The sequence below is a fragment of the Mytilus edulis genome, chromosome 2 (genome assembly GCF_963676685.1).
Source record: "Mytilus edulis chromosome 2, xbMytEdul2.2, whole genome shotgun sequence".
NCBI classification, from domain to species: domain Eukaryota; kingdom Metazoa; phylum Mollusca; class Bivalvia; order Mytilida; family Mytilidae; genus Mytilus; species Mytilus edulis.
Window position 1 is genome coordinate 100,280,163 of NC_092345.1, and position 24,095 is coordinate 100,304,257.

At 32.0% G+C, this 24,095-nt stretch overlaps 1 protein-coding gene across 2 annotated transcripts in view; it reads left to right on the forward strand.

The window, feature by feature from the left end:
• Positions 1-24,095, forward strand: part of LOC139513676 (polypeptide N-acetylgalactosaminyltransferase 5-like) — an 82,839-nt gene that overhangs the window by 6,094 nt on the left and 52,650 nt on the right. For both annotated transcript variants that reach the window (XM_071302382.1, XM_071302377.1), the window contains exons 2-3: positions 16,524-16,572; positions 23,276-23,347. The gene's annotated coding sequence lies outside the window, so the exon portion shown is untranslated. The remainder of the gene's footprint in view (positions 1-16,523; positions 16,573-23,275; positions 23,348-24,095) is intronic.

Below are 24,095 nucleotides of genomic sequence, written 5' to 3' on the forward strand. Positions count from 1 at the left end.
CTTTTCTAGAAGAAATTTGATGACAAATATGAGCTAAGGTAATTAGAAGTTTATATTTGAAAATTAACTGCTAATCTTTCTTTTATCACAAATTAAAATAAAGGAAGTTATCTTAAAAAAATCCCAATTTGATTTTTGTGTGCAGTTCTTTAAAAAACTGAATCAACCATTTTAGTGATGAAGGATGACGGATGTAAAAAATTTTTACTGATGGTTTTTATCAATTATGAATATTGATATAAATAAATAACAAAAATAATTCTAACTGTGCTAGATGTAACCCAGGTGAAGAAAGCTATGACATCATTTGTTTCTTTAATTAAGACATAAGTGTTTTCTTTGAGTTATTGATTACTTTTGTCCAACTATCAGAAAGAATTTTCAGATTTCATGTTCTGTATGTGTTAACATATGGCTGCCTTCAAGATAATTGACAGTTGTAGTTAAAGTTATTGACAAACCTACAGATATACAGATTTAAGAGTGGACTCTGGAGAACCTTTCTAGCTTGAACCTATATACAATCTCAATACGCTAAAGAAACTTCAGTAAAAAACTTTAAAAAGATTTTAGAAATTTTACTGTTTTTTTTAACATCAATATCAAAAAAGGAAATACCTGTAGAAAGAAAAAGATGGAACTAAAAAAATAATGATAGGGCTTGAGTGAAAAAGATGAAGAATGATAAAAGGGGACTTCTTCTTTTCCCCATATACATGATATATAGTTAATTAAAATGTGTAGTTTATACATTTGTACCTCAGAAAATTTGAATCATCTTTTAATTGTAGAAAAAACTAGGCAACTCAGTAATGGTATTATCGACAAGTCAGGCTTGAAATTTATATTTTGGGCATCCGACACAAAAATCCCTTGTTATTTACCTACTCTTTTTTCTGACTTTTTAAAAATATTTTCTTAATTCATATAAAGTTATCACAGGAAATTTTACTCAAATATCCTATATGAAAATCCCGGTACATGTAAGTTAATATTCTGATGCTAAATGTCCTATGATTTTGGTGTTCAATGATCCTGTGTGCAAATTTTTTATTTTTCGCTCAAATGTCTTATGCCCATATCATCAATACATGTTTCTTTATTAGATCTTTTTATTAGCAATTGTTGAATTATGTCTGCACAAACATTTTGAGGACAAAGTTCGGCTGATTTCATGTCACATGACAACAAATTTTAGGAGGGTTTGTGCCAGTAATATTCTATTTGTAATATAATTAATTAAAACAGTCATCTTAAATCTTAAATGGCACTTGAAAAATTGCAAAAAATGTTGATTAATAGATCTATCTTAAAGATGAGCATGCATGCAATTACAATACTAAAAAACGTCAGACTCTCGTAGTCATTTATCATGGTCTGTGCAAAAACCAATTTCATGAGAAAATAGAGTTGTGTTTACTTCTTTGTGGTGTCTAGACTAATTAACATCTGGGTAATTGAATTAATGACTCTAGGGTTCTTAATGATCATATTGTCTTCTGGGATAATGTGATCAATGAGGCATCACAAACCTTGTAGAGTGGTGTTACTATTTATAACAGAAAAGGTTTTTCTCTTTAATCTAGTAGGTATATATCAATCTCACATTATTACATGCTTTTACACTGCATCTTTCTCCATCTGTAAACATTTTTTTTTAAAACATGGGTCCCTTTTATTTTTATTACAATGTTTCAAAATGTGTATATTTAAACCATATACAGTACACAGTATGGGTTTTGTTCATTTTTGAAGGTTGTACAGTGCCAGTATCAGTTTGCACCCTTGTCCTCACACGTCTTGTGGATTGTATTCTCCCTTGTCCTCACATGTCTTGTGGATTGTTTTCTCCCTTGTCCTCACATGTCTTGTGGATTGTTTTCTCCCTTGTCCTCACATGTCTTGTAGATTGTTTTCTCCCTTGTCCTCACATATCTTGTGGATAGTTGTATTCCTTGTCCTAACATGTCATGTGGATTGTTTTCTCCCTTATCCTCACATATCTTGTGGATAGTTGTCTCCCTTGTCTTCCCATCTCTTATGAATAGTTGTCTCCCTTGTCCTCACATCTCTTTTGGACAGTTGTCTCCCTTGTCCTCCATTCTCTTGTTGATAGTTGGCTTCTTTGTCCTCACATCTCTTGTTGATTGGTGTCTCCCTTGTCCTCCCATCTCTTGTTGATAGTTGGCTTCCTTGTCGTCACATCTCTTGTGAATAGTTGTCTCCCTTGTCCTCACATCTCTTTTGGAAAGTTGCCTCCCTTGTCCTCCCATCTCTTGTTGATAGTTGTCTTCCTTGCCATCCCATCTATTGTGGATAATTGTCTCCCTTGTCCTCATATCTCTTGTAGATAGTTGGCTTCCTTGTCCTCATTTCTCTTTTGGAAAGTTGGCTTCCTTGTCCTCACATCTCTTGTGGATAGTTGTCTCCCTTGTCCTCACATCTTTTGTGGATAGTTGTCTCCCTTGTCCTCACATCTCTTGTGGATAGTTATCTCCCTTGTCCTCACATTTCTTGTGGAAGAGTGTCTCCCTTGTCCTCCCATCTCTTGTGGACAGTTGTCTCCCTTGTCGTCACATCTCTTTTGTATAATTGTCTCCCTTGTCCTCACATGACTTGTAGATAGCATTCTCCCTTGTCCTTCCATTTCTTTGGGATAATAGTCTCCCTGTCTTCCCATCTGTTGTGAATAGTTATCTCCCTTGTCCACACACTTTTATTGGACAGTTGTCTCCCTTGTCCTCCCATCTTTTGTGCATAGTTGTCTCTCTTATCCTCACATCTCTTATGCATAATTTTCCACCTTGTCTTCCCATCTCTTTTGGAAAGTTGTCTCCCTTGTCCTCCCATCACTTGAGGATGATAGTATCCCTTGTCTTCCCATCTCATGTGGACAGTTGTGTTATTGACAATGTTAATAAATCTCTTAATTTTTATATTGTTCAATATGGTACATTTATGTCGATAACAGAAATTTGGAGTCTTATGTCAATACGACAGAAATCTATCAACAAAAGTAAATATATAGATCTAGGGGTCAACATATTGTCAGCAATATAAATAAGTATCAAGAACATATGACAAATTCTGAATGGGCCTATACAAGGTATACTTTTAGGTGTCAGACCACCAATTACTCCTTCCAATTTAGAACATATGTAAAAGTAGCCCTACTCTGACACAAAATGGTGATTTTGATGTCCTTGTTTACTTAAATTAACCAACAAATTTGCAGAAATGAAACTTTTGGTGAAAGAGAAATATATTTAGACCATTTTGAGCAAAATTAATCTTGTCCATGAGTTAGCATTAAAAATTGAGGATTGATGCGCTCCATAGTATACTAATTTAAGATTTTCAGAAAACCAGGGGTTATTTTTCGAGTTCCTCTGTTTGAAAGTTATATTTTTTGGAAAATGACGCAGTCATTGTTCCATAACTGCCGACCTGATTTCTCTGCCTACCGCGCTTGGTTTCGTATTTACTAATTTCAATACAAACTGGAGGAATGTGCTTGTGTTATCATTATGCATGAGCATTGTGTAGTAATCAGCCAGGAACCAGTTTACAAACTAACTGGTTTCTGTTTGTATTCCACTACAGTCGAAGAAAGTGTTGTAGTTTGACAGGAACCAGTCCAGAATTTTGTAAACTATAAAACGTAATCGGTTATTATCATTCCGTTTTGGTGTTTCATACCGACTTATATGGTTTGAATAAGCTTAAGACCCTTCAAACATTAATGTGATAGGTATATTAAAGACTGTTTTACAAAAGGATGAAACTGTTTTGCTTTAAAAGTCGTACTATAGTGATATATGTTATGTACGGATTTCCACTCTCACCGGTTAATTTCTTCTTTTACACGTGCTTTTGAAACTTCCTGTTTAAACATCGCAAGTTTTAAAATTGTTTTTTGAGTGAATTAAACTTATTTTAACAATCACGAAGCGTTCGGGAATCATTTCAAGCAGTTTCTTCTTCTCTTTGATGATGGAAAATAGGCTTTCTCAAGAAAATACCGCAAACGATCGCAGAGGAATTGAAACGTACAAGTCAAGTCGGCACCTGGTTAAATTGGCATCTAGTCAAATCGGCACCTATTTGACGTCAATTCGGCTTCCAATAATATTGATTATAATATTTTCTATTCAATTAATTAATAACTGTTACCAAGTACATAGTGAATATAAGTTAAACAACGAGACCAAAGTGAATATGTTGTTGTGTATAAAAGTAAACAACGAAGCTATTGTTTTAACCATTAGACAATTATTAAAATTAAATGAAAAACTATGAGTCCCTTTCAATAAATCAAACTTTCATGCCAAATAATGAGCAAATTTAAGGTGTTTTTTTTCAGTAATGTTTAAACAGCATTAAACAAACAATCCTGTAAAAGACTTAACTGGTTAAATAATGCATAAAAATATCCAATAAGGCTATTTTATTTTTTTCTGGGACGCCTTCCTAAGACGTTCGTAGGAAGGCTTCCTAAGAAGGCGTCCCAGAAAAAAATTAACATAAGCCTTGTGGTCATAGGAAGGTGTCCCAGAATAAAATTTAAAAAGCCTTGCCAGACGTAATAATTATTTGGACTACTCATATATATCATTAAAAATACACCAAAAAATTGATGTAGTTGAGAAAAATAAATACATTCAAAATGTACATGAGCATCCAAAAAAGTGAAAGTTAGTATTAACTCTTTTTGCTTTAAAAATTTACAACTGCATTTAAGTATTGAATGCTTTCTTTTGTAAATTCATTGAGGTGTAAAAGCGTTGACCGAAGTACTTTTTGTATGAAGCGCGTAAGCGCTTCATTCTAAAAATGTGCACACGGTCAACGCTTTTGCAACCCTATGAGGTTACAAAAAGAAACATTCAATACTTATAATTACTTTTTTTAGCTAGGATCATGAAAACACGAATTTTATAACTTTTTTATTCAATTCATCTGTGCACTTTATTGTGGGACCAAGTGTTATCATGAATGAAAAGTTTTATTGAGTGATGCAATTGCTTGAGGAATAACATGTGATGTGCAGTTAGCCAATCAGAATAAAGTATTATAATGAAACATATATCAAATGTAATTATAACAAAATACATTACGTTGTAAGAGTTATCTCCCCAAACACTGTTTTTCTTGTGGCCACCTCTCCTTCGTAACCGTAAAAGATTTTATTTTACCAAATTGCTCGTTACATACAAATGTATTTAGGATAAGAATATTCGTTTGAACCATAGCTCTATGGGGACTCCATATGAGAGTTATTCCCCCTTTTTCATTTGATTCAAGCGATATGCATTTTCAACTGGTAAACCATAACTGATAGAGACCTAGGGTCTTCATGAGGTCATTGGTACTAAAAATGAAAATGAGGTCAATGTCAAAGGTCAAGGTCATATTATAAATTTTGATTTTGGCTTATTTTCACTTCTTTTCAAAAACTGTATGACATTTTGACAAATAATTTTTCATAAATTATTAGTTGCGACATGTCCTTACTTGTATATTTTGGTTGAAAGGCTGCGCATACAATAAAAGGGAGTTTTGTCCATCTTACATTTAAAATTACGCGTCAAGTGGTAGTACTCATTAACCAAACATATTAAAGACCTAGGATATTTTGATTCAAGGTCCATGGTTTGTGACCTTGAAATTGAGGTCAAGGTCATAGGTTAATAGGACGTCTTAAAGCCATAGGAACTAACATTTTAAACTGATTTTTGTCGAGCCTGCAACTTTTGTTGCAGAAAGCTCGACATAGGGATAGTGATCCGGCGGCGGCTACGGCGGCTACGGCGGCGGCGGTGTTAGCTCACTTCTTAAAAGCTATATATTTTAGAAGGTGGAAGACATGGATGCTTCATATTTTGTATATAGATGCCTCATGTTACGAAGTTTCCGTCAGTCACATGTCCATTGTCCTTGACTTCATTTTCATGGTTCAGTGACCACTTGAAAAAAAAGGTTCAGATTTTTTGTAATGTTAAATTCTCTCTTACTGTAAGTAATAGGATAACTATATTTAGTATGTGCGTACCTTGCAAGGTCCTCATGCCCGTCAGACAGTTTTCACTTGACCTCGACCTCATTTCATGGATCAGTGAACAAGGTTAAGTTTTGGTGGTCAAGTCCATATCTCAGATACTATAAGCAATAGGTCTAGTATATTTGGTGTATGGAAGGACTGTAAGGTGTACATGTCCAACTGGCGGGTGTCATTTGACCTTGACCTCATTTTCATGGTTCAGTGGTTATAGTTAAGTTTTTGTGTTTTGGTCTGTTTTCCTCATACTTTATGCAATAGGTTTACTATATTTGTTGTATGGAATGATTGTAAGGTGTACATGTCTAGCGGGCAGATGTCATCTGACCTTGACCTCATTTTCATGGTTCAGTGGTCAAAGTTAAGTTTTTGAGTTTTGGTCTTTTTATCTAATACTATATGTCATAGGTCAGCTATATTTAGTGTATGGAAATATTATCTATATTTCAGTCGTGCAGGTTTTATTTGACTTTGACCTGGTTTTCACGGTTTATTGCTCAGTGTTAAGTTTTTGTGTTTTGGTCTATTTTCTTAAACTATAAGCAATAGGTCAACTATATTTGTTGTATTGAAGCATTGTTAGCTGTACATGTCTGCCTGGCATATGGTTCAACTGACCTTGACCTCATTTTCATGGTTCATGTTAAGTTTATGTGACAGTCGTAATAATGCTTTATATTTAGGAGTATCAACATAATATCAATGATTAGTAAAGAAGGCGAGACATTTCAGTGTGTGCACTCTTGTTCATATTTCAATATAAAAATAGATCTTTTCTAGTGGAAAGACTTCAATTGTTCTCTGAACAATTTGTTTTTAATATACATCATATTTTGTGGGAGAAGGGGGTTCAGACTATGTGGTATCAGGTCTGTTTGCGCCCAATACACTTTCGCACCTCGCACGTTCACACCCAAGGTCCGTTCGCACTCTACTCATTCGCGCCCAATTTTAATTCAAATTCAAGTTGAATAATTGGAAAATCATGATTGTTGTTTTAAATTGCTTTGGTGTAAATACTGAATGTATTTTTAGCTTGGTATGAGTAAAACATTGAAGATTTTAAAGGAAAAACACAAAAGATAATTGTTTTTAAGCCCTTTGATCTGAAACAACAAAACAATAAAATATAGGAACCAAAATATAGCAATCCACTATTATAACCAAAACATGATAAAATTTATTCAACACACAGAAAAAAAATAGTCAGAATCTCACTTCATTATGAAAGAGGTCAATGAAACAAAGTATAGCAATACACTAACCAAAACATGATTAAGAGTTATTCAACGCTAAATAAAACGTTGACAAAATACCACTTTATTTAGAAACGATTATTATTATCTTTAACAATACACTATCCAAAACATGATTAAGATTTATTCAACACAAAAAAAAAAATGCTGTCTCACTTTATTTTGAGACAATGACCACAATTATACTTATAAGAAAACACTTGCTTACAGAGTTATTAAACACAAAACCAATTAAGATAAGTTGCGAACATGTAGGGTGTGAAAGTGAAAGGGGGCGAACATGAGTTGGTGCAAACGTGAATGGCGTGAACGGACCCGGATTCAGCCTATGTACCAGTGAGAAATATAGAAGCCTTTCTACGGTATTTATTTGTACAATTCAGGTAGTCTTGACCTATTCATTTGTCTTAAAAAAAAACCCAGCCAGTTGGCACCTTCACTTCACACACACACATATACGAATATCAATTATATGCTTACGAGACATGTTGCATTGTTAAACTAATTACGGTATGTGAAAATCAAGACTTGCATAAAAACTATCCCAATATTAGAGACAGTGGCGTCATTTTTCTTCAGAGCTTTCAGCTCTTTGATTCTTAGAAGGCTTTGAAGGTATGTTGAAAATTGGCATGTAGAAAGCTGATACATGTACTGTACAATTCAGGATATACCTGGTTTCTATGAAGTTAAACTTAAAACTTAAAAAAGTAAAATATTTAGAAAGCTGTGAAAATTGAAAAATTTGTTTGAACAGAAAGCTTATTTTTAATTGGGGTTCTGACACATATAAGCACCAAAAACCAATGATCAACTAAGCAAGATAGAAACCATAACTACAATAATAAATGAAGATTTGTAACATAGTAGTAGAAAACATACATTGATCTGATTGTTTACTTCTTATTCTGCTGTTTACTAATGAACTGATGGGTTTTTGTTTAATGCAGCTTGATAACATTGGAAAAGTAATTGAAGAAAATTTTTAAAAATTGAAATGTGTTGCTTAAGGAAATAATATGATACATTTGTCTTATAAATAGAAATAACAGCCAATGGTCCCTTGCCATTTAGATTCTGTAGATAGGTTGTAATTTCTCAAAGAGATACCAGGTAAAAGATTCAAGCTGCTTAGTTTATGAATTTACCTACACAAATGTGAAGGACCCAACCTAAAAGATGTCAATATTTTTAAAGTAATGTAAACTATTATTTTTAAATGAAGCATTTAAATAGTTAAATAAGCTTATAGTTAAAAAAAGAAACACCATTTGGAAGAAAATGTTGTGGAATACATGCTTAAAAAAATTAAGTTCATGTGTTCAACAAAAACTTCAAATCTTTATTGTTTGAATATATTTTAAAGAGATAGGCCATAGAAAAAAATGTGTTATCTGGACTATAAGTACAGATTTATTTCTCCAGAGTACAAGAGTACATATAGTTTATAATGTTATTCAATGTCAAACATGTGGTCTTTACTCTAGAGGAAGTGGTCATGCGAAGAATAATTTTATTGGAATCTAGAGACTTTGTATTGTCCCATTCACTGATCATAAATATATTTAACAATGGTTATTAGATATATCTGGATGTTATGAATACTGAAAAAATAGAGAAATATTTCACTCACATTTATATATAGATGGATACTAAGTGCTACATTACTTCTACATTACTTGTACGTAGAATTTAACTTTTATGGTCATAAACTTACCAGAACTTTGACAATTTAAGTATTTTCTGCATAATAGAAAACATTTAGGTATTATTTCTACAAAAAAATCTACAAGTGACACATGAAGTGTTGTGTATTAAGTTTGTGTGAGGTATTAACCATATTTGATTTGATAGTTGATTGGAATAGAGAAACTGTCCAGTTCAGGAGTTTTTTGGTATCATAGGATTAAATTGAAACTAAGGTAAAACAATTATATAAATGAAAGTAATTTAAACAATGATAATTTCATTTTCAAGAGATACTTTTCAAAAATTCCTATACAATCATTTAGAATGCTGCAGATTTGTGATTACATAGCCTTCTACATGTCATAAAGGCTTTCAACAATGAGCAACAATCCACATAATCAGCTAAAACAAAACATATTTGACTTAAATTCACCCTTCACATCAGGTGCTACAGAATGGTGATAACACACCCCTCTACATGTCTTTAAATTTCACCATAGATACCAGTTAGTGAGCTGAATTAAGATGACACGCTTCTCTACATGTCTTTACATTTCACTTTAGATATTAGGTACTCCAGAATGGTGATGACACACCTCTCTACATGTCTTTACATTCCACCATAGATATCAGTTGCTACAGAATGGTAATGACAAACTTCTCTACATGTCTTTATATTTCACCAAAGATATCAGTCGCTCCAGAATGGTGATGACACACCTCTCTTTATGTCTTTACATTTCAACATAGATATCAAGTGCTCCAGAATGGTGATGCCACACCTCTCTACATGTCATTACATTTCACCATAGATATAAGGTGCTCCAAAATGGAGATGACACACCTCTCTATATTTCTTCAAATTACTCCTAAGATATCAGGTTCTACAGAATGGTGATGACACACCTCTCTACATGCCTTTACAATTCACAATAGAAATCAGGTGCTCCAGAATGGTGATGACACATCTGTACATGTCTACATTTCAACATAGATATCAGTTGTTACAGAATGGTGATGACACACCTCTCTACATGTCTTTACATTTCACCATAAATATCAATTGTTACAGAATGGTGATGACACACCTCTCTACATGTCTTTACATTTCACCATAGAAATCAGGTGCTCTAGAATTGTGATGACACACCTGTCTTCATGTCTTTACATTTCACCATAGATATAAAGTGGCCCAAAAAGGAGATGACACACCTCTCTATATGTCTTTACATTTCAACATAGATATCAAGTGCTCAAGAATGGTGATGCCACACTCCTCTACATGTCTTTACATTTCAACATAGATATTAGGTTCTCCAGAATGGTGATGTCACACTTCCTACATGTCTTTACATTTCAACATAGCTATCAAGTGCTCCAGAATGGTGATGCCACACCTCTCTACATGTCTGTACATTTCAACATAGATATCAGTTGTTACAGAATGGTGATGACACACCTCTCTACATGTCTTTACATTTCACCATAGAAATCAATTGTTACAGAATGGTGATGATACATCTCTCTACAAGTCTTTACATTTCACCATAGAATTCAGGTGCCCCAGAATGGTGATGCAACACCTCTCTTCATGTGTTTACATTTCACCATAGATATAAGGTGCTTCAAAATGGGGATGACACACCTCTCTTTCTGTCTTCAAATTACACCAAAGATATCAATTGTTACAGAATGGTGATGACACACCTCTCTACATGTCTTTACATTTAAACATAGATATCAGTTGTTACAGAATGGTGATGACACACCTCTCTACATGTCTTTACATTTAAACATAGATATTAGTTGTTACAGAATGGTGATGACACACCTCTCTACATGTCTTTGCAATTCACCATTGATATCAGGAGCTCCAGAAATGTGTAGACACACCATTCTTCTTGTCTTTACATTTCACCATAGATATCAGGTGCTCAAGAATGGTGATGACAGAGCTCTCTTAATTATATTACATTTCACCATTGATATCAGGTGCCCTATAATAGTGATTACACACCTCTATACATGTCTTTACATTTCACCATAGATATCAGGTGTTACAGAATAGTGATGACACAAATCTATACATGTCTTTACATTTCACCATAGATATCGAATGCTCAAGAATGGTGATGACAGAGCTCTCTATATTTCATTACATTTCACCATTGATATCAGGTGCTCTATAATAGTGATTACACACCTCTATACATGTCTTTAAATTACACCAAAGATATCAGGTGCTACAGAATGGTGATGCCACACCTCTCTACATGTCTACATTTCACCATAGATATCAGGTTCTCCAGAATGTTGATGACACACTGCTCTACATGTCTACATTTCACCAAAGATATCAGGTACTACAGAATGGTGATGACACAACTATCTACATGTCTTTACATTTCACTATAAATACCAGGCGTTACAGAATAGTGATGACACACCTATCGACATGTCTATATATTTCATCAGAGATATTAGGTTCTCCAGAATGGTGATGCCACACTCCTCTACATGTATTTACATTTCAACATAGATATCAAGTGCTCTAGAATGGTGATGACACACTTCTCTCTATGTCTCTTTACATTTTACCATAGATATCAGGTACTACAGAATGATGATGTTACACCTATCTACATGTCTTTAAATTTCACTATAAAAACCAGGCGTTACAGAATGGTGATGACACACCTATTGACATGTCTATATATTTCATCATAGATATTAGGTTCTCCAGAATGGTGATGTCACACTTCCTACATGTCTTTACATTTCAACATAGATATCAAGTGCTCCAGAATGGTGATGTCACACTTCTCTACATGTCTTTACATTTCAGCATAGATATCAAGTGCTCCAGAATGGTGATGACACACTTTTCTACATGTCTATATATTTCATTCTAGATATAGGTTCTCCAGAATGATGGTGACACACCTAGCTACATGTCTATATATTTCATCATAGATATTAGATTCTCCGGAATGGAGATGACACACTTCTCTCTATGTGTCTTTACATTTCAACATAGATATCAATTGCTCCAGAATGGTGATGCCACACCTCTCTACATGCCTTTACATTTCAAAATAGATATCAAGTGCTTTAGAATGGTGATGCCACACTTCTCTACATGTCTTAACATTTCAACATAGACATCAGGTTCTCCAGAATGGTGATGTCACACTTCCTACGTTTCTTTACATTTGACCATTGAAATCAGGTGCTCCAGAATGGTGATGTCACACTTCCTACGTTTCTTTACATTTGACCATTGATATCAGGTGCTCCAGAATGGTGATGTCACACTTCCTACGTTTCTTTACATTTGACCATTGATATCAGGTGCTCCAGAATGGTGATGTCACACTTCCTACGTTTCTTTACATTTGACCATTGATATCAGGTGCTCCAGAATGGTGATGTTACACTCCCTACGTTTCTTTACATTTGACCTTTGATATCAGGTGCTCCAGAATGGTGATGTCACACTTCCTACGTTTCTTTACATTTGACCATTGATATCAGGTGCTCCAGAATGGTGATGTCACACTTCCTACGTTTCTTTACATTTGACCATTGATATCAGGTGCTCCAGAATGGTGATGTCACACTTCCTACGTTTCTTTACATTTGACCATTGATATCAGGTGCTCCAGAATGGTGATGTCACACTTCCTACGTTTCTTTACATTTGACCATTGATATCAGGTGCTCCAGAATGGTGATGTCACACTTCCTACGTTTCTTTACATTTGACCATTGATATCAGGTGCTCCAGAATTGTGATGACACACCATTCTACATGTCTTAACATTTCACTATAGATCTATATCGGGTGCTCCAGAATTGTGATGACACACCATTCTACATGTCTTAACATTTCACTATAGATCTATATCGGGTGCTCCAGAAATTTGATCTCTCTACACAATAGATATCTTCAAACTAATAATTAAAACATAAAATTTGTAGATTCAAATGATCAAAATTCTTTCTGATAGCCTTTATTGCAGACAGTGTTGTTTGTTTTATTACAGTATTTATTCAGTTTCCCCCATTAAATAAATTTTAAAGTTTCTTTCTGGAAAGTATTATAATCTCACCAATGCACAAAAAAATGAATGATCAATACTATATAAATTATTTTAATCATATCTGTTGTTTCATTATACATGTTATATATATATCTTTTTGTTGTTTTTATTTTCTGTGTCTTTCGGCTATTGTTTTTATTGCAGTTTACGTTTAATATCTTTTTATTTATATGAGCATCAAGGTAATAATAATCCTCTCTTGTCTTTGAATTTCATCTAATACAACAAAGTAATGACATCTTCTAAAAGAAACAAGTTCTAATGAAAAGTTAATTTTCGTTTTATAATGTCATATGTCATTTGAAATTTGATTTTTGTGTAATATCTTTGGGAAGACATATTAGTTGCTAGTTTTACTGAGGGAAGCAATTACAAGTCTGATTGTTCAAATAATGAATGTGATTTTAAAAGTAATAAATCTGTAGAAATCTAATAAAATCATCGACTTACTAGAGAGAATAGATTTCCAAGCTAACTATAAAACATCATAATGGAAACCAACATTGATTGTTTTGTCATTTGTTAGCAGTTTGGCACTTGTGAATTTCAAGTCAGAATTCTGCCAAATTTCCTTTTCCTCAAATTATGGTCTGGAAGAGGTGGTAATTTTTTATAGATATTTTTTTCAATCTTATCAAAATCCAATGTTGTGATAAGCTACACTTCTCTAAGGTTGAGAATATCATAGCTAAAACTAACAGCTGATTTTAATGAGATATTTAATATTTTTTGTGAGATGATTTAAAAAATATTTTTCTCATTTGACTGCAATGATAAAAAAGTGATGTATCTTTTAATATTGGTTGTTTTGAAGATTTCATATTGATAATCTGATTTAAATAAACATTCTGTGTTCACACTTTGCCTTTAAAGATCTGACAGGGCTCTGTTTTACTTTCTATTTTAAAGACCTTTGGAGCCTCAAAAGATCTGAGAGGGCTCTGTTTTACTTTCTGTTTTAAAGACCTTTCTGACATCGGGTGTTGTCCTACTGATGCATACCTTCAACAGATTAAGGCAAGAATTTATATGGATGATGTTATACATGTAGTTACTTAAACCTTATAGGCAAAGTGGACAAAGGAAATGTATTTTAATCAGATATCAATTGGGGAAATGAAAAAATCTTTTAAACTGATGGAAAAAAAATGGCTTTTTCTCAAAAAAGAACCTGAGAGTTTGTTTATATATGGCATGCTAAATGAGGGGGGTAGGACTTTTATCGGGATTGGGTGTTTTTAAGCTTGGGATTTCAGGAATGATCCTTTTTGAATCCAGGAATTCTTTTTTATCGAATTTCAGGATGTCTGTATTTAAAATTCTTTAAATTAGGGACCTCAGGATTCCATGATTTTAAGCCTGGATTTCAGGATTAGGACCCCTCCTACCCCCTCCTAAATGCAGGGGCTTCTAAAAGATGAAAAGAAGATGGTGAGTAAGTATCCTCTTAGTTCACAATCAGCTCTAATGGGCATGTACTTTCACTGAATAGTTCAGAGTTTGGTGACTGTGGATTTGATCATATCATTGAACTTATAGGTTACTACATATGCAGTTTAGCTTTCTTCATATCATGAGTTACATTCACAAATTGACAGTATGAGTGGTCATAAACTAAATTTTGCAACAACAAAAAAAGGGATTTCAGTTTTGCACTTTGTGATCTTTCTATGAAGCAGCATTCCTGCAGCACCTGCCTATGGAGTATACCATATATCTCTTGGTTGATACCATACTGGAGCTTGGGACTAAGGCTTGTGTTTCCTATCATGGTGGTTTCCTTGCTTGAAGGTTGTTGATTATAGGATAGTTATAAAACCAAAGGTTTATTAACGGAAAAATAGAGGTAACTATTATCTCTTGAAAAGTTTTACCAGTCATCATCATTATTTCTTTTTAACTGGAATGTCTTTGCCATAATGGACCACAGATAATGTTCAACTTCTTCTTGTCCATTTCCAGAATGTGACATCAATGAACGTGACTTACATAATATATGACTGGATATTTACCCAACCCATCAACAACATTAGGGGGTTTGCCTGAAGTTGAGCAGGAACTACTGGTACTTTAGGATCACCTGGTTCCTTTTAACTTTTGGAGGATTTCATATTTCTCAATCTTGGTTTTTCTGGTAGAATTCTGTTGACTGTAATTTCTTTAGTTTGTGTTTCCTTTTCATGGTATATGGTCTTCTTGTGGGTTTTATTGCCAGCTTTGACCTCCTATCCCTTGTTTTAGCAATTCACCTTTTTTTTCTTTAAATATGGATGTTGTTAATATTCTTCATAGATAAATAGATCATCAATAAAAGGTTTGTGATCAGTAAGACAGCACTGCGTGACAAAAAACTGAAACACATTTCAAGCTCTAAATTGGCCAGAGTCTAAAATGGTTAACCATTAAAAATTAAGTACAAATGCAAATATGAATGCCAATCATGTGATTCACATGTAAGCATTTTATGATATTATTTCACACTTATAAAGTGAATACAAACTATGGTTATAAATACAATTCCAAATACAAAATTAGTCCAGAAATTTCTTCTGCATACTTTTAGAAATTAATAGTTAAATGTACAAGTTTTAGTCTCCAACGATTTGAATAAAGCCTGTCTGATGGTCTATAGCTGTAGTCTTTGTAGTTTGACATCTGTATTTTGTCTGTAACTACACAAGGGAAGCAATATGATTCAGGGGCTAAGGTTAACTGTATGATAACTGCATGTTAATGGACAAAAATAATTCACTGAATAATTGCTTACTGGTAATGTATTAAAGCAACTTGTAAATAAAACTTTAATGGAAGGGTGAAACATCAAAACAAATTTTCTAACTAGGGAAATTATCATTTTATACATTTTATGGTATGATTGAAAATTGTATTGTAAACAATTAGCCATTCAGACATTGATAACTTGGTTACATTCCCGCAGGTTTATTCTATTACATTCCCAACGGTAAGATTTACCATATTTATGTAATATTGTTTATTGTTAAAAAACAATTTTCTGAATACCCTGAAATGTAATGTTTCATTAATATTTACATAGAAAACAAATAGTTATAAACAAATGAACCAATAAAAAACAAATGAAAACTTGTAAAATAAAAAAGTAGACAAACATTACGACAAACAAACACAGTCGTAGAATGTTTAAGGTGACATTGCAAACACAATCAATCATCCTTCTCTCTAACTTTCTTGTATAACTTTCAATTTCTCCTACCAATTACATTTAACTGTTTCTTTAGAAGAAAAAAATACCACGAAAGATATTGAATTAGAAGATGAGATTGAAGGCTTGTCTAGGTATTGATTTAAGCTCCGGCTCACATTGTAACATACTTTTATTGTAGTTTGGGGAATCATTTTAGACCATTACAGTGCTGAAAATTACTTATTTTATTTCAGAGGAATCAAAGTGTAACAGGAATGGAAAACTTGGACCAAGTAAGAAAAGGTAAGAAAATTATTCTGTTAATATCAATTACAAGTAGACCATTATCTTAAAGGAAAAAGGAGATTTACTTAAACACAGATGACGATTATCAATGTTACTATTATTTAAGGAATGATGAAAATTGGATTTCTGTTAAAGATATTAGAAATAGTGCTGAAAATTTAACTCATAGGTGAAAATGACAATTTGACATAAATATAATTACATAATTATGTTTTAGAAGCTGTGATTTTTTGGGACAGTTGATACGGTTCTATGTTGTCACAACAAACTTGTCAAGTTTAATCAAGGAAATCTTGGATGAGAATGATGGTCCTTAATGCAGCATGTAAATTCTTGTTTACAGAGCTAGAAATTGTTTAACAGACTTTTTAAATAGTTTTTCATTAATAATTGGCACAGAATTGATATGGTTTTTTTGTTTTTTTTAAGTCCAATATTTAAGATTGTATAATGATTTGATTTTTTTTACCGATTTTCAATGGTTATACAAATTGTACATCTAGTTTGAACAATTTCAGAATGTAAAAAAACATAACTGTCACATTTAGAAAAAGATTTAAGTTGTTGTGAAGTGTTTTTCTTTCTTTTAAAAATATAAACACAAGAATCCGTTTTTGACTGTGAATTTAGTGTTTATTTTGTTCATGTTTTTTATACATGTTTTAAAACATCAAAAGAAAACAAAAAACAACTAAAGGACAAATTCTGACCCAATAAACAATATACTTCTGTCTTCCGACAATTCTGTGTCGCTCAACGCATTGTAAGTTAAATTCCAACCATTAATTAATGCATTCCAAATATTTATTTGACAAAATGTGTCACATGAAGTATATAATAAAAATCTTTAAGTGGAAAGTGATGTTAGTCCTTGAATGTTTGAATTGAAGGCTGTTGTATTACAATTTGCACATTTTTATTTGGCCTTGCCCCCTCAGTAATGGCACATTTAATTTCATCTTATTTTTTGTAATTATTTAATTTTTCAGGATGAAACTTGTGAAATAATAGAGTACATGTATAATTTACAAATCATAAAAATTAAGTAACACTTTCAAGATAGATGAAGTTATAAGGTTATGATAAAATAAAATTACAATTCATGTGGTTTATATATTAAAAAACTGACTTTCATAGTTTACATGTTAAAAGTGTTGTATGTTGTCATTCAAATTTTAACATGTGCCTTACACCATATAAATTATACAATAGAGGCAAAACATAACTCTTGTCAGCTGTCTTTTTGCAGATTTTTGTAAACTCTATTAAGGGATGTTTTGTTTGTTTTAAATCTTGGAAATTTGGAAGAAGCATTTTACTGCCAAATTTGGAAAGGGGTATGTTAAGTTACTGTTGAAACAGTTCATTTTCAAAACTTTAAAAGGAATTGATATATAAAGTGTATGGACTAATGTGATAATCTGGAAATTAAAATTAAAAAGGTATGACTGCATATACCTAATATATATGTATAGCTTTAAGGGAGACATTGGTTTGATATCTCTATCAGAACTATCTAGAACGATCTACAGGGACATGTAATCCTTAGGACATTTGTCACATAATCTTAACATCTTTCAATAGACAAAACTTCTGTTTAGTTATATAAAGTCAGTCATCAGGTCAGATCATCAGGTCAGTCTCAATTTAATTCAGTTTGACTATTTTAGTTTTAGTTTTGTTTTCTGGAAACAGAAATTGTCACACCTATAAACTTATCCTTTAGAACTTGTATCACTTGATTACACTGGTATTTGGTACCTGAAAAATCCAGTATTCAGTAGTCACGATTTATCATCACTTTTTTTTATTTTCAGTAGATTGATTTGAAAAACAGATACATGTACTTTCATTCTTTTTAAGTCATTAATGCAATTAACATAAATTAATATGTAGAATTTAAATGACAAAATGATATAGATTCAATTCACATATAATTAAAAACCTTGAAGCAATAAATATCTTCCTACAGTTTTTTATGCAGAACAGCAGTCCTCCTCCATTGAACCATCAATTAAAAGTTATCAGTTTAAAAAGTTCTCTTTCTGAATTTTAAAATAAAATTAAAGACATCTAGACCAGTTTTCAATCTTAGGGATTGTGAAATGTCATTTGTGTGGATGAAACAAATTTAATTTTAATAACAGCTTTATTTACATAATTTTTAACACACTTTAAAACTATGCCAACTTTGAGTTTAGCTTAAGGTTATATTTATAGATGTTAGATTAGATCAGGTTGATCAGCAAATAATTTATCACTTTTTTTCAACATTCTAGATCTGCGAAAAAATGTTTGTTCATGTATATCTTGCTTTATTACTCTCCACTGAAATTCCAATGTTGAAACTATATATAGAAGTTTAATTATATTTTTTTATTTAATAGTTATATGCACATTAAACATAAGTTGCCATTCCTTTGAGGTCCATCTTGACAACATTTCAGATGAGAATATATAATTAAATGCTACAGAAATTATCCTGTAAATCATTTGCATACTCTATATTAATTAAAGTATGCCTTTCAGGGAAGAAAAAAATGGTGAATAGATTGGATGCCCATAATAGATTGAAGCCTGAATCGCTAAAACCCCAGTTAAAAATTTGATAAGAATGAGGGTTTTTTGTGGAACGTAGGATGAAGAGAGATTTATAGCTAGGACTAGCTAGACATGTGTTTTATATGACCTAATATGTATAAAGGATAATGCCATTTGGAATTGATCTAATTTGCTTTGTTCACTGTGACAAAATACAAATTCAATTTTCCATTCGAGGAAACTTTCTATTAATTTAATCAGATTTACTTGACAACATTAGAGGATTAAAGTCTTTTTGTATATAAATGTAGAATTTACAGAAATATTCAGTAGAAAGAAATATTAACTGAATTGTCTTAAATATTGTCATTTGATTTATAGTTTTAGTGCGGTTTATGCCTTTTGTTTTAAACATCTATGTATAGGTTTTAAATTACAAATAAATAAGTTAATATGATCTGTTCGTGACAGTAAAAGCCTCTGTAATGAGCATATTCTCTCTTCTTAACAAATTTAATTTACTTAAATCCCTACATAACATAGACTGTAAGGAGATCCAGCTGATTGTCACGACAAGTAATTGAGAAGCCTTTCGCAAAAAGTAATTGGTAAAACATATAATGGCAGAGAACTAAATAATAGCTTAACCTTTCAGGATACAGGAGGACTATCAAATAAACATAGTGATCAAGAAGTTTTTATTGTGTCTGGCCTCTGACAGTATATTTTTGTTTTGACGTTCTCAATTTAGATCTAGAACATGTCATAGTATATAGATACCTGTTTATTGTTGAAGTCTGCACGTCCACCTAGTTAATTAATTTGTGGTTATTATTTTAACAGTTTTTTTTGCATAATTTACTTTGGCCGCTAACCAAGGTCCAGAAAATGTTTGTGTCTAGGGATTCAATATCATCATTGCCAACTCTTGGATATGGAATATTTTGGATCCTAGGTGGCGGCCAAAGGAGTTCCTCTAGCTTTTAGGTCTGAAATAAAAAATCATCGTATTTTGACAACTTATTCAAAATGTGCTGATATTGAAGCCAAACATTAACTCTTTATGTAGAGCTTAATTGTAACAAAGAAGTAAGGCTTTTGAAATAAATCCATTAAATTATGACCATTTTGAAATTGTATGATATAGTCAAAAATCAAGGCCATATTTGGCCTAAAGCGAAACTTTTCAGACTTCCTGTAAATATGATATATTGATTGATGCATTTTCACATTTATTTCTTATTAAGTTCCTGTTTACAGACTATGTATATATTGTACACATAATGAACATGCATGCAACATTTTCTGCAGGAACTACAAATCATGATCCTCCTGAAAGTTGTTACCAACATGCATCTAATCATGTCATATGTTGCATATTCACGTCCTGTTTTTTCAAGTTCCTGTTTATGTCTTTGAGTTTGCTGTCTCTTTGATGTATGCCTTAACATATCCTGTTATTCAAACAACAGTTTAGAAAAAAGTATTTAATCTTTTTGTAAGGTTAAATAAATTAATCAATTTCATGTGGCTTTTGCTTCTTCAAGAAACTTTAATCTTATAAATGCTGTATTTCCTATATTTAGTAATAAATATGCCACTCATTTTAATAACACCAAACTTAAAGTACCATAATACTGGTATATCAAATGATATTTCATCAGTTTCTGGACAAATTATAAGATTTATAGGAAATCTATTGGGTAAAGTTGTGACTTAAACAATAGAAGTGTAGTCTACAAGTCTGATCAGAACTTCAATAAATCATTTCACTTTTATTAAGGATTAAATTAATGGCAGTATAAACAAAATGTCCAAAGCAAGATAGAGTGAAATAAATTGTCTGATTTGTTAAATAAAAATCAAGTTGTCTATTGATTGGAATGAAAAACATGCTTGGTCTTAATGAAAAACATGCTTGGTCTTAATGAAGAAAATCTATGAATGAAAGGAGATGTAATATAAATGTCAGTGAGACAGCAACCTAGCATTATAAATATACAAAATTAGACATCTCACTCATTTATTTTTTCCAGTGTAATTTCCAAACCTATAGTCTGACAGTTATTAACTGATTTCTTAAGCAAAGATTTGTTCTGGGCTTCCATCTTTGTTTTTCATTTAATTTCTCGTGTGAACTGTTTCACATATTGTCATGTTTGGGCTTTTTACAGCTAACTATAATTTATTGTTTTTTTCTCATTGCTGAGGGCTGTAGGTTGACTTCATTGAGTCCATTGCATCCACATCATTTTGGCTCAGGTGGATACATGTAGTTGTCTCATTGCAATCATGCCACATCTCCTTATTTTCATATACTGACTAATAAAAACTGTATATTGATTTCTAAATAGCCTTTGCTTATTTGTATGTTTGGGTTGCTGTCTCCCTGACATATACCTACATCTTCTATTATTCTTTCATGGATTCGATATAAAATAGTGACAGTATTGGAACAATGTTGGTGGGTCACTGTCTCACTGACAGCATCTAATATTCTTACATGGATACAATACAAAATAGTGACAGTCTTATTGTCCCTTTCTAGCTCATCTGGATGAGCTGTTACTATCACTTTGCCATACATGTGTTTTACTGTAAATTCAGTAATCAATGTGTGCAGTTATTATTGCAATTTAGTCATTTTAAACTGAAATGCGATTTTAATTTTTGCAATATTTAGAAAAATCATTAATTCATATTAAAAGTTCATAATGCGAGTCTAAATCATTGCGATTATAACCCTATCAATTTTTTGAAATAATGAAATCTTCGCAAAAATTTTTGAATTTGGAGTATTTCAGGCACAAATAAAAAAAAAAACCCAACTTTTAATAGAGAATTAAAATAATCTTTCAATGAATGAACTGCATTCAAATGTGATTTATGTAATAGAATTGTTAGTCCTTTTGGAATTATGTTTGAAGATTTACCAATGATTAAGATGGTTAAAGTAGGTATCAGATTACAGCTAGTTACATAAGACTTGTTTTAATCCAGCTTTTACCATCTCATTTTGTCTATAATGATAAGTGCACGAATATTGACAAAAATCCATCCACGTCCTACTAGTCTACTCTGTTACAATAGATGTAATATTTACTTGATGAAATTGGGAGGAAGACAAAAACTGTAATAGATCAAAAGCCTATTGCTATAGTTGTATCAAAGACTGACATTGTAATATGAGGCCAAGAAATAAATATCTTCTATGGCAGAAAAGAACAAAAGCGATCAATATCAGAATTATGGGAATTTCTTATTTAAATAAAGACTTGAATCCTGTAAGAGATAGCTTTATTATATTAGTGTCATCACATCAAAGTGATAATTTCAGTAAAATATTGCTTTGTAATCATTTAGGAATGATTATGGTTGTGAATTGGGAACCAAATAAACCACTATATCCAATTCCCTAGTTTATTATTGAAATACAGCCAAACACAGTAATAGAGTAAATTGTTTATGTCATGAAAAACTTAAATTAGGAATATAAGATGAAGATTATTATGTTCGTGTGGTTTTATTCTACCCATATCATTCATGGTCAACTTAAATTAAGACAATATTATGTCAAAAACCATATGGGAATGATGATATCATTTTTAGAACTAGATCAGAAAAAAATAGTGAATTGAATGTCGTCGGCAGAGCTCTATGGAATAATATGATTATTTATATGTGTATTTTGTTGTGGAAGTTAACTGCCCAGGATAGAAGCAAAGGTTTTTTACGTATCAAAGCTCAAATTAAAACAGCTTAATAGCGCTAGGTCACTATATACTTTATTCTAAAATTGATTTGACAAGTAGAACTGAATTCATATCTCATATGCCTGTATGTGAGTGTATATTGAGTAGATCAGAAATACTAGTAGAGTAATTTTACCTCAGGGTGATCACACCGTAAATGAAAATAGCAGAATCTTCCTTTTGCATGTCTTTTCTGCAACCAAGTTCTTCTAAGGATATCATTTAGGCTATTTGTATCTGATTTTATGAGTGCATTTCCAATTGGGGATAGTATTTTATTGTTAATATAAAAGAGGGTAGGCAGGCTATAGGATGTCTTCATAAGCTTAAAGAAATATTTTATTGAAATGGTTATATCAAACCTACATGTAGAATTTATTATCATGTTATTAACTGTCTCTTTTCAGATATTAGCAGTATTTAGGGAAAGATATGTCACAATTTTGTTCCTGGAACTGTTAGTAAGACCAGGATTAACCGTAAGTTTGTCTATATAAGTGTTAAACATATCAGGATCAGTATATAGGAATATGATAGGCATAATGCATTTGAACTCAAAGTTAGCATTTGGAGGTAATGGGAGATTTTCCACAAGAGAATATTCAGTACTACAACTAGTAAAAATTAATTTTTTGAAAAATATATTATTTGATAAAAAAAAGATCCTACCGGTACTCTATGACACAAATGACTGCTTCAGATCAAGCTCACAAAATAAGGGAAAGCAATATCATACCAAGTACCAAAGGAGGTCACACGCTTTATCTGGGGGAAAAATCTATTTAAATACAACAGCAAATGATTTAAACGTTTATTGTCTTACAAGTTGATAACAGAAACTTTATGTCAAAATTTCAAGTAAACATCTGTGAATTTCAAAAACAATATATATCTTTGAAACGACAAAGAATGTAAATGAGAAATGTAACTATGTACCCGTGTAGGTACAAACCATGCATTTATCTTAACATTGTTATTGAAAGGTAAGTGTTTAAAAATTATGTAAAACTTTATAAACTACAGTTTCCTGTTGAAAAAATTGAACAGATATTCATAAATATTAATGCTGGTAAAAAAATAAATTATTTTTTAAATTTGTTATGCCATTATCACATTAATATTAATTATCCCATTGGTATAAAATAAGGAGTTGTGATATGATTGCCATAAAATAAGGAGATGTGGTATGATTGCCATAAAATAAGGAGATGTGGTATGATTGCTTTA